The sequence below is a fragment of the Mesocricetus auratus genome, unplaced genomic scaffold (assembly GCF_017639785.1).
Source record: "Mesocricetus auratus isolate SY011 unplaced genomic scaffold, BCM_Maur_2.0 Super-Scaffold_100010, whole genome shotgun sequence".
NCBI classification, from domain to species: domain Eukaryota; kingdom Metazoa; phylum Chordata; class Mammalia; order Rodentia; family Cricetidae; genus Mesocricetus; species Mesocricetus auratus.
In genome coordinates, this window is record NW_024429194.1 from 58024304 (window position 1) to 58034922 (window position 10619).

At 44.1% G+C, this 10619-nt stretch overlaps 1 long non-coding RNA gene across 1 annotated transcript; it reads right to left on the reverse strand.

The window, feature by feature from the left end:
• Positions 1–1281: 1281 nt before the first annotated feature.
• LOC110343623 lies at positions 1282–2157 on the reverse strand. The gene is made up of 2 exons (XR_002385919.2): positions 2098–2157; positions 1282–1444 (listed from the first exon to the last, which is right to left on the reverse strand). It is a non-coding gene; the product is annotated as an uncharacterized LOC110343623 (long non-coding RNA).
• Positions 2158–10619: the final 8462 nt, after the last annotated feature.

The following is a 10619-nucleotide window of genomic DNA, read 5'->3' on the forward strand; positions in this document are numbered from 1 at the left end:
GTGTTCGTGGTACTAAGAGGAGAAAGGTAAACACCAAGCCAGCTACAAACCCTTTGATCTACAACAGAGACTTGACTAAAGACACACAGGTGCAATAGGGCACAAAACTAGCAGGAGTCACCAACCCCCGATTGGATTCAAGTCCCACTCTGTGAAATGGAATCCGACCCCACTGCAGCTCAGCTTGCCAAGAACCGATGACCAGATAGGTCAGGGACCTCGGGGAAAACCAAATACTATTGTTCAAGGAACAAAGCAATAAAATGACTCCTAATGACATTAAAGATCAGTGTCTTTCTCAGTCAGCCCCAGAGAAGCTTCCTCCTGTAGTAGATGGGAACAGATACAGAGATCCACAGTTGGACAATGTGCAGAGAGTGCGAGACCTCGAAACACTCAGTCTGAAATGGCCGGCCGCGTCTCCGTCAAATCCCTCCCCTCAGAGCTCAGGGGCAATGGTGGAGAGGGAGGGGGGATGTGAGACCCAGAGGGGATGGAGGATACCAAGGAAACGGGCCTTCTAAACACAGCAGAGCTGACACACGTGTGAACTCACAGAGACGGAGGCAGTATGCACCGTGCCTGCGTGGGTCTAAGCCAGATGGGGTCCCAGTGCTGAGAGAAGTGGACACAAACTCCCATCCCTACCTCAAAAGCTATTTCCAAATGATGACTACTCACAAAGGAAACATTAGTTTTCTCCAATAGATACACAAACCGTTCTTAAGGGCAGGACCCATTACCAGAAGCAGATGACCAACACAAAGCAAACTCAGTGGCATTTTTGGAGATTCTTTGTCTTATAAGGGTTTGTCTAGACATCTTTTTTCCTATATCCCCTCTCCTTACTGATCTTTTGTGTGTATGTTATAGGGTTCCTGTATTCGTGAATATGTGTGTCTCTGTATCTATATTTGTTTTGATGGGTCAACCTGACCCCATTTTAAGATTAAAAACATCTTGTTACAAGGTTCATTTCTGCTTTCCGTAAAACTTGGATTTGACCAGGTCTTTATCCATTTTTTGGAATTGGCACGCTCCATACCTTATACCCTAACCTCTGCTCTGGTAAAATAAGATAACTCTGCCAAATAATTTTGAAATGTTCAGCCAAGTTCCTACATAACCAAAGTTCCTCTGGAGATTCCCCAACCTTTGGGGTTTTGAGGAGATATATAAACCCCACCTTCTCCTGTGTTTTATACTGTTTTCTCAAATCCTGCTTTAGGGAGATAACCCTGCCTGAGAGAAAATAAAGCTTGCTTGATTCAACTAAAAGAATTTGGGTAATGGTCTTTACTCTCGTTCAATGGGATTAACAGTTTCTTGAGATTTTTCTTTGGTTCCTTTTCTCCTGGTAGTTTGTTTGCTTCATCCCATTTCAGCTTTTTTGTTTTTATGTTCTTATTTTATAGTAGTATTTCTGTAGGTGCCTGTTTGTATTCTAATGAGAAAGAAAAAGAAAGGGTACGGATTTGAGTGGATTGGAAGAGCTGGGAGAGATGAAACCATAATCAGAATATTATTATATGAAATAAAATCTGTTTTCAATTTAAAAAAAGGAATAGGGCAAATATTTGGGGCATGAATGCTCTCTGCGGCCCTTCACATTGGAAATCCAACACACCTTTTTGAGCTGCTCTTAGCAATGCTAGGATCATGCTTGCTGGTGGGTGGCCTCATGACTGCTTTGTTGCTGTTCTTTTTTTTTTTTTTTTTTTTTTGGTTTTTTCGAGACAGGGTTTCTCTGTGGCTTTGGAGGCTGTCCTGGAACTAGCTCTTGTAGACCAGGCTGGTCTCGAACTCACAGAGATCCTCCTGCCTCTGCCTCCCGAGTGCTGGGATTAAAGGCGTGTGCCACCAACGCCCGGCTTGCTGTTCATTTTTTTTTTTTATCAATTTTTTACATTCCAGTTCCAGGATCTTCAAAGTCTGTCATATCATTTGGAACAGGTCCTAGGCCCTCCCCTGTGTATCTAGACTGAGAGAGCATTTCTCTATGCGGAATGGGTTCCCAAAGTCCATTCATATACTGGGAATAAATACTGATCCTCTACCAGAGGCCTCATAGATTGCCCAGTCCTAACTGATACCCACGTTCAAGGGATCTGGATCCGTCCTATGCTGGTTTCCCAGCTATCAGTCTGGGGTCCATGAACTCCCTCTTGTTCAGGTCAGCTGTTTCTTTGGGTTTCTCCAGCCTGGTCTTGACCCCTTGGCTCATCACTCCTCCCTCTCTGCAACTGGATTCCAGGAATTCACCTCAGATTTTAGCTGTAGGTGTCTGCTTCTGCTTCCATCAGCTACTGGATGAAGACTCTAGGATGGCATATAAGGCAGTTATCAATTTCATTATTGAGAAGGGCATTTAAGGCAGCCTCTCCACTATTGGTTAGATTGCTAGTTGGGAGCATCCTTGTAGATCTCTGGACATTTCCCTAGTGCCGGATTTCTCCTTAAACCTATAATGGCTCCCTCTATTACGGTATCTCTTTTCTTGCTCTCCTGTATTCTTACCCTGACCCGATCGATCTTCCTGCTCCCTCATGTCCTCCTCTCCCCTCCTCTTCTCCCCTTCTCTTTTTCCTAACTCCCTCTCCCCCCCACCATGCTCCCAATTAGCTCAGAAGATCTTGTCCCTTTTCCCTTCTCCCAGGGACCATGTATGTCTCTCTTAGCGTCCTCCTTGTTTCCTAGCTTCTCTGGAGGTATGGATTGTATGGATAATCCTTTTTTCTATATGAGTGAGTACATACCATGTTATCATTTCTATTCTTTTTTGACAGCCAATTCTCCTCTATTGGCCAATGACCAGCAACCTCACTTTTGCATATGATGATCCTACTACAGCATTATCTACAGCACACCTACTGCCAGTGAGTTCTCCAAGGTTTAAACCTACTTGTCTCCTAAACGTTTATTTGGTTTATTTTAGATGTGCATGCCTGAATCTATATATATGTACCATGTTTGTGCAAGACAGAAGACAGTGTCAGATCCCCTGGAACTGGAGTTCCAAGTGGTTGTGGGCTCCGCAAGGTGAGTTCTCTGCAAGAGCAGCAAGTGCTCTTAACCACCAAGTCAGTTCTCCAGTTCCCCCACAAAACCTACTTTTAATATACATTTATCTTTCTTTTTCTAACCGTGAAAATTGTGATTCCTAATAGTCTCAACACTAATAGGATTTTGAGTCCATGAAATAATACAAACAATAGTTTCAATTGTGTACTGTGGTGGTAGTGTGTGCGTGTGCATGTGCTCATGTGTGTGTGTGTGTGTGTGTATGTGTGCACACACGAGCATTTGGAATGGGGTATCACGCTGTAACCCAGGGTTGGCTTCTGAATCCTCTACGTAGCAAAGTTTCTACAATTCTGCCTCAGTCTCCTAAGTGCCACATTACTGCCATTTTATTGTCTGATTTAATATGATTCAGTAAGAGAAGCTGACCAAATCTCTACTAATAGTTGCAGTACTATTTACAACAGTCAAATGAAGGCAAGGTGGCCTTGTTCTTTTAGTTGTTTTTGTTTTGTTTTCATTTTATTAAATTATATCTCACCAATGACATATAGTATACACTATACTCTAAAAAACACGGGTACCTCAGAGGTCAAAACTCTCTACTGAGGAAAGGAGTGGCATTGGCCCCCTCTTTTTCCCTCCCCTCCACAGTCCCTGGGAAGAGAAGAGAGTTGGGGGTGAGGCCTAGCTGCTGTGAGGACTCACCTGTCAGCGTGTAGCCAGAGAAGCTCTGAGCCCCACCCTGCGGGGCCATTAGGCAGCAGTCCAGGGGACGGGCCAGAAGACACACTGAACAAAGACTCCGGAAATATGAGACAGGTGTTGATCTGTGCAGTGACTGAGCAGGCAACTTGCGAGCACGAGATAGGCAACCATGTCACTGGAGTGATGGAACCTTTCATAGCAGCTTGGCACTTAAAAAGAGTAGATCTCACAAAGGACAAATTGAATAAGTGAAAAGTAGATGCCTCCCCCTCCTCCCCCAGATCATCCAATCCAAAGCACCTCACCAGACAGCCTGTGGCACCAGCCTGATATTTTTGGGTGCAGTGCACAGCTTGTATATTTATCTCTTTTTTATCATGTTGGCATTTTGAGCCCCTTATCACCATATGGAGGGAAGATCTGGTTTCCTTGGGCTCTGCTTTCAACCTGTGACTCAGGAGCCCTGCTGTGATCTCCTATTCTTTCTGAACTTCGCTCACATTCCTGCTGGGAAGCAACAAGGGGGGAAAAAGGTGAAGCTCTCAGCCCTGGGGGTAGGGGGTGGGGGGTGGGGTGAAGGACGACAAGGCTAGGACAAGGACACAAGGACGGCCTGGGTCATCCCTGGGTAAGCTGAGACTTCAGGAACTTACAGCGGTTTGTCTCTTGGCCAGGCTTCCCCCCTTCTTTTCTGACCCTCGCGCCCCTGCCAGAGCAGGAGGGTAAAACGACTTGGTCAAGCCCCAGGCTCTGGCTTCCTTCTAATTAGTCAGGTCTGGCCTCTGGCACAAGGGCTCCTCTTGCCTCACACATTCCATTGTCCCTTACAATCTAGCAACATTAATTACCAGGAGCAGAGTGACTCCTCATTCCAGCTTCTTCCTGAGCCCTTGATATTTGTCAAAAACACCTGGGTAAAGTGGTGGTTATCCCTGTCCAGCAGAGGGTCAGCTGGAAACATCAGTTCTTGTAACCATTATGTAAATGCAGCCCCATGCAGTTTATAACTAAAGTGGGGTACTCCCTTCCACTGTTACTGCTGCTGCTTTGTTTGGTTTATTTTGGGTTTTTGAAACTAGGGCTTTCACAGGCAAGCAAGAGATAGGCAACCATGTCACCGGGCCTAGGATCTCTTGTGTTGCAAAGATTAACACCGAGTTCCTGATCTTCCTGCTTCTGCTGAAGAGTGCTGGAATTACAGCCTTGCTCACTGAGGTGATGTAATCAAGCCCAGGTCTTGTTGTCTGTTGGAAAAAGCACCTATCAGACAGCTACACACCCAGCTCATGCCAGGCAAGGTTTGTACTTCAAAAAAAAAAAATGGTTTGAGAGGTAATTTTGTTTAAGATTTACTTTTATTATTTCATGCATGTGCATATGTGTGTGTGTCACCGGTGCTCAAGTGCCTTCAAAGGCCAGAAGACTGTTGGATTCCCCCAGAACCGGAATTACGGGTAGTCGAGATCCATCCAATATGAGTACTGAAAACCAAACCCAGGCCAACCCGGGGTCCTCTGGAAGCTCATTATGTAGCCCAGGTTGACCTTGAACTCATTGCAATCCTCCTGCCTTAGCCTCTCCACCAAATGCATGAGTGTGAGCCACCAAATGCCCTCAGATAGTAAGGCTTAAATGAAAGCAAGCAGAGGTTGTGAAAGAACTGTTTCCAGATCCTGTCTGAGTAGTCAGCCAGGAAAACATCCATGGGATAAAGCAAATTTGCCTACTGCTTGCCGCCCGACATTGACCAACAGTCACAAGAATTAATGCTGGCACGCAGGAGGGAATGACTCTGGAGCAGGTGCCGAGTAAGAGAAGGCACACAGGGAGGGCACACAGGAAGGAAACCCGAACAATGGTCCTTTGAGAGCAAAGAGGAACTGATTAGAAAGTGATCTTCGGGAACTTTCCAGACAAAAGTACCTGCATCTAGACGGATGAGGCAGAACTGCACGCCTCTCTCCAATCCACCTAATTGTGCATTTGTGATCCATAGACGCAAAGCAAGCCCTAATACACCTATAACACACTTACTTACGGCAATAATACCAGAATTTGTTTTAGCAGTTTATACCTTTCGAAGTACAAAAACTGCAGAAAGAAAACTTTCAACATAGGAAATGATCTAACGCGATGATGTGCGCAGCAAGGACTCAATAAAAACGCTGTTGGTGATGAATAGTGGCTCAAGAGTAGCTTGTTGTGAGAGTTCATTCTTTGCTTACAAGACACCTCCCTTCAGTACTGAAATCCAGTCAAGTTCAGCACTGTACACAAAATTAAATTTTACTAGCCCTATACAAACATATTTAGTAAGCCTCTATACAGCCCTCTGTGAGAGGACAATAAATCAAATCAATACCTTTTATGATTTTGCCACAAGACACTGTTACTATATCCAAACTCAAAAATATTTTATGAAAGGGTACTCATAATTTTTTTATCAGACATTGAAAGCTATCCTGAAAATCAAAGAAAGATTTCATAGATTGGAAAAAATATGTATAAAGGTAATCTGTGCCCTCTGGGTGAGCTATGCCCGTGGGTTCAGTACCCGTGTGTGACAGATCTCAAGGGCTTGTTGTGAAGACTATCAGTGCCTGGGAGTGATTGAGCTCATGGGCTTAGTGTGAGAGCCATCATCACTATGTATTATAAATCTCATCGGCTTGGTATGAAGGCCATCAGTGCCTGTGTGTGACGAATGGGGGCCATCATCACTGTGTGTTACAAATCTCATGGGCTTGGTGTGAAGGCCATCACCACTGTGTGTGATGGATTTCATAGGCTTGGTATGAAGACCATCAGTGCCTGTGTGTTGAATGGGGGCCATCATCACTGTGTGTGATCTTCTAGAAATGCAGAACACTCAGCTACTTTCACAAATCATTTTCTGGCTCATCTGGTGCCAAGGGCCGAGTAGCCCAGTTACTTGAAGGCCCAGACAAGAGGTCCAAAAACATCAAGGTCATCCTAGGCCATACATGCTCATGTGTGCCTGAATCATGCACATGTAAACACATGCAATAATAATAATAATAATTTTAAAATAGTAAAAATATGTCCTGGATAGCTCAGTGGCAGAGCACTTACCTAGCATGCATGATGTTCTAGGTTCAACTCCTAGGACTACACCCCATACACACACACAAACCACACCACACACACACACACACACACACACACACACACACAATTGAAGTATACACTAGGTAAGTGTTGTATTTATTTGTACAGTGAAATGCATCTCTCCTTAGTCCAGGACAAGTTACTGAATAATTTCACCCATATTAATTATGTTATATCCTCAGCAAGAGTACATGAAGACCTTCCTTTAATAAAACAATCAGTGTGGGTTTGCCTGTGCACATGTGTGTGGACATGTGTGTTTGGTGTGTATGTGTGGGTGCACATGCCACAGCATGCAAGTAGAGGCCACAGACAGCTCTGTGGAACCAGTTCTCTCTCACTTTTATGTGGGCTCCAGGGATCCAGCACAGCCGTCAGGCCTCCACAGCAAGCGCTTTTTAATCCATTGCCCCATCATGCCTGCCGGATTTTAATACTTTTAGCCACTGGGGAATATGACAAAGAAATTAAGCAGCCAAGCCAGAAAATGCAAACCAAACTATAACCTGGAAGTTAGAAGGAGACCATTTTTTGTGACTCCACACAGCTTCAGATTTTTTTTTCAACATTCCTTCACCAACAGGGATTCCTCAAAAATTCCAATTGTTTTGTCTCTAGAGAATTCATAGATGAAATAGACACAGATGAAATAAACAATAACACATTATAGGATAGCTATTACTCAAAAGATAGGATTTTCTTTTTCAGTTTCTGAAAAATACATTTTTAAAGGGAAAAAACTAGAAATGATGACAAAGTGAGAATACCTCAGAGCTGGAGCAAGTATTTTTATCCCTTGACAGCATATACAAATGTTCACCTAGAAAGGGGAGCAGTAGAGATTTGCCCTCTCACTGACCACAAATATGACTCCCAGCCAGCGACATAGGCAAACCCTAGTATCTGGTTAGTAACACATCCTTGGATCACCCAAGTCAGTCGAGTCAGAGCCTCTAGGGAGAGCCCCACAACCGGTGCTGCAACACCCTCCAGGTGACTTTGAGGCCAAAGAAAAGCTGAGAGCCACTGCTTACACAAAACATTGACGGGATAGCCACTGTGTGGCAGACACTGAGATACAAAAGAAAGAATTAACAAGATCCACAGCTTAACTGGGGCTATCTCCTGAAGTAACAGTGCTTGCTACTCAAGCACCATGAGGGTGATCACCAGAGTCCTGATCTCCAGCACCCAAGGGTGATGGGTGTGTCCCAGGTGTGATGGCACACGCCTATCACCCCAGCACTGGGGAGTGGAGAAGACCTCAGAGACTGACTGGCCAAGCAGTTTAGCCGAAACAGAGTTCCAGGTTCAGTGAGACATCCTGTCCCAAATAAATAAATAGATATATAAACAAAAAGATAAATAAGTAAAGTGAAAAGTAACAAAGGAAACGTTCCAAAGTCAAACTCTGGTCTCCGCACGTTTACACACAGGTTACTGTACCCGCCACACCCATGCACAGAACACTTGCTAGCATGTGTTTGAATAGAGTGCCCATGATCACCTACTGGGATACTCCCAGCATCCCCAGTGAATGCCCGAAACAGCCAGTACTAAGCCCTGTGTGTACCAGGTTTCTTCCCATTCATGCATACCTGTGATGCTTGCTTTATAAATTAGACACAGTAAAAGATTTAGCTAACAGTTTCTCCAATAATCTTTTTACCTTTCAGCTTTTATGTTTCCTGGAATCCATGCAAGCATCCCTTACTTGCAGAAAATGACTTGGTGACACTATTTGTTTCACACTATCCTTTGTCCAACCCTCAGGGTAGCTCAGTGCTTGTTGGCACAGTACACAGCTGCCAGTTTGGATGCATTTCCGGGTCACATTTTCCATCCACAAGTCAGGTGTCTTTTCTCTCTTATCTAAGCATTAGCACGAACTGGTGACTGTAGCTCTTACAGCTTGAGGTGAGACAGCAAAACCAGCATAGATTCTCTGGCCCTTCTTCACACTTTCACCAAAGATTCATCCTTACCAGAGATCCTAGCAAACTCAGTAGATGGCTTTTTCTTTCCCTATCCTTAAATTAAGAATACTCATCTTTTTTCTTAAAAGAAGCACGTTACCTCTTCTCTTTGGCACAGTTGAGTTGCTGGCATCACTGCTGAGCTCTTTGCTGCTATTGTTAGATAGGAGGAAACTGGGCACAAGCACAGTGATCAGGGGACTGTTGACATAACGGGGAGGGGCTACAAAGTGACTGATAGGTGGTGGCATATATAGTGTGGCTACACCAGACAAAGGGAGTGTGTGTCTCTGGTGAGTGGGGCAGAATGGAGCAAATGTTCGTCTACTGCTCAAAATGGCAGATATTACATTTTTTGAGTTATTCCTTGATTAGTTGGTTGATTTTGAGACAGGATCTCATGTATTCCAGACTAGCCTCCAACAGCCAATGATGACTTGAACTTCTAATTCCTCCCACCTCTATCTCCCAAGTGCTGGGATTACAGGCATGCATTGTGGCTGGGCCCAATTTCATCACATGATCCTTACAAAATGGAACATCTTGGTTAGATACAAGGAGATGTGACAACAGCAAGGAAGCCAGAGCCAGGGAGAGTTTTGAGGGTACAGCACATATGGCTTTAAAGGTTAGAAGACAGGGAACACAGACACAGGATACAGAAAGTCAGGGATGCAGAGTCTCCTAAAGCCCCAGCTCTGCTCACTGAAGTATCTGAGCCATGGTTCTTAAGACACATGTACATCAGTAGCACTGAAAACTGTGATGTCCAAGCCACCCTCAGACTTCTTGACTCTGAGACCTGGGGAACACTGCTTTCAAACTCCCCAGGCAATCCCTATATGCAATCAAAACTGTGACCCACTGTCCTAGGGGACAAAATGGCAGAGAAGAAGGGAGCATTGTGGCACTGGCTATGAGCTCTTGAGCTCTGACATCGCTCTCAGGCAAGTGCTTTCATATGACATTAAGTGAGGGAGATGCAACCTGTTGAAGGTAATTATACAACTCTAGGTACCACATGCATAAAATTTGGAGCACTTTTGTGTTAAATTGTGAGACAGTCCCCCAAACTTCTCTTTATCAGATGACTCCAAAGAAGGTCTGGTGTTCCCACACATAGTCTCTCACACCAAGTCAGAGTCTAGAATTTTTCCTCTCAGACGGCCCCAGTTACTTCTGGTTTTTAGGCAGTTGATAGAATATGCTTCACATTCAAATATCTCCCTCTTCTTCAGAAATAAACACTGTATTCTTATTGACATGGATATTCATTGCTTCCAAACAATTTTAATTACCCACCTGTCAGTCACCTGGTTCAGGTTGTGTTGTTTTAAATTCATGGTTTTCTGTGGCTGTCTACATGATCTGGAATTTAGAAACCCTGACAATACGCTACTGTTGCTCCATTTGAAGAATGACTACAAGTCAGTACTAACACATGGCTTTCCTCTGCTATTTAATAAGAGAAGCCATGAAAACATTGCCATCTAATAGGATTTTTTTCTGTTGTATGCCCCCCTAGAGACTGTAATCTATTTAGAAAACTCTGACACATGGTCTGATAAAGTTACTCATTTTTATCCTTAGTTGGATTGATCAATACACAGAGACAGACTTTAGATTTCAGCTTCTACCAACAAGTAGCATAAGTCCCTTAAGGAAATGCATTTGCAACACACTGGAAGAACTAGCTGTTAGAGTCACGTTTGTCACCCCCAGGCTGCCCACTCCACAATTCCTTAAACATTTACTTTCTTTCTGTCTTTACTTCCAGGTGGGAAC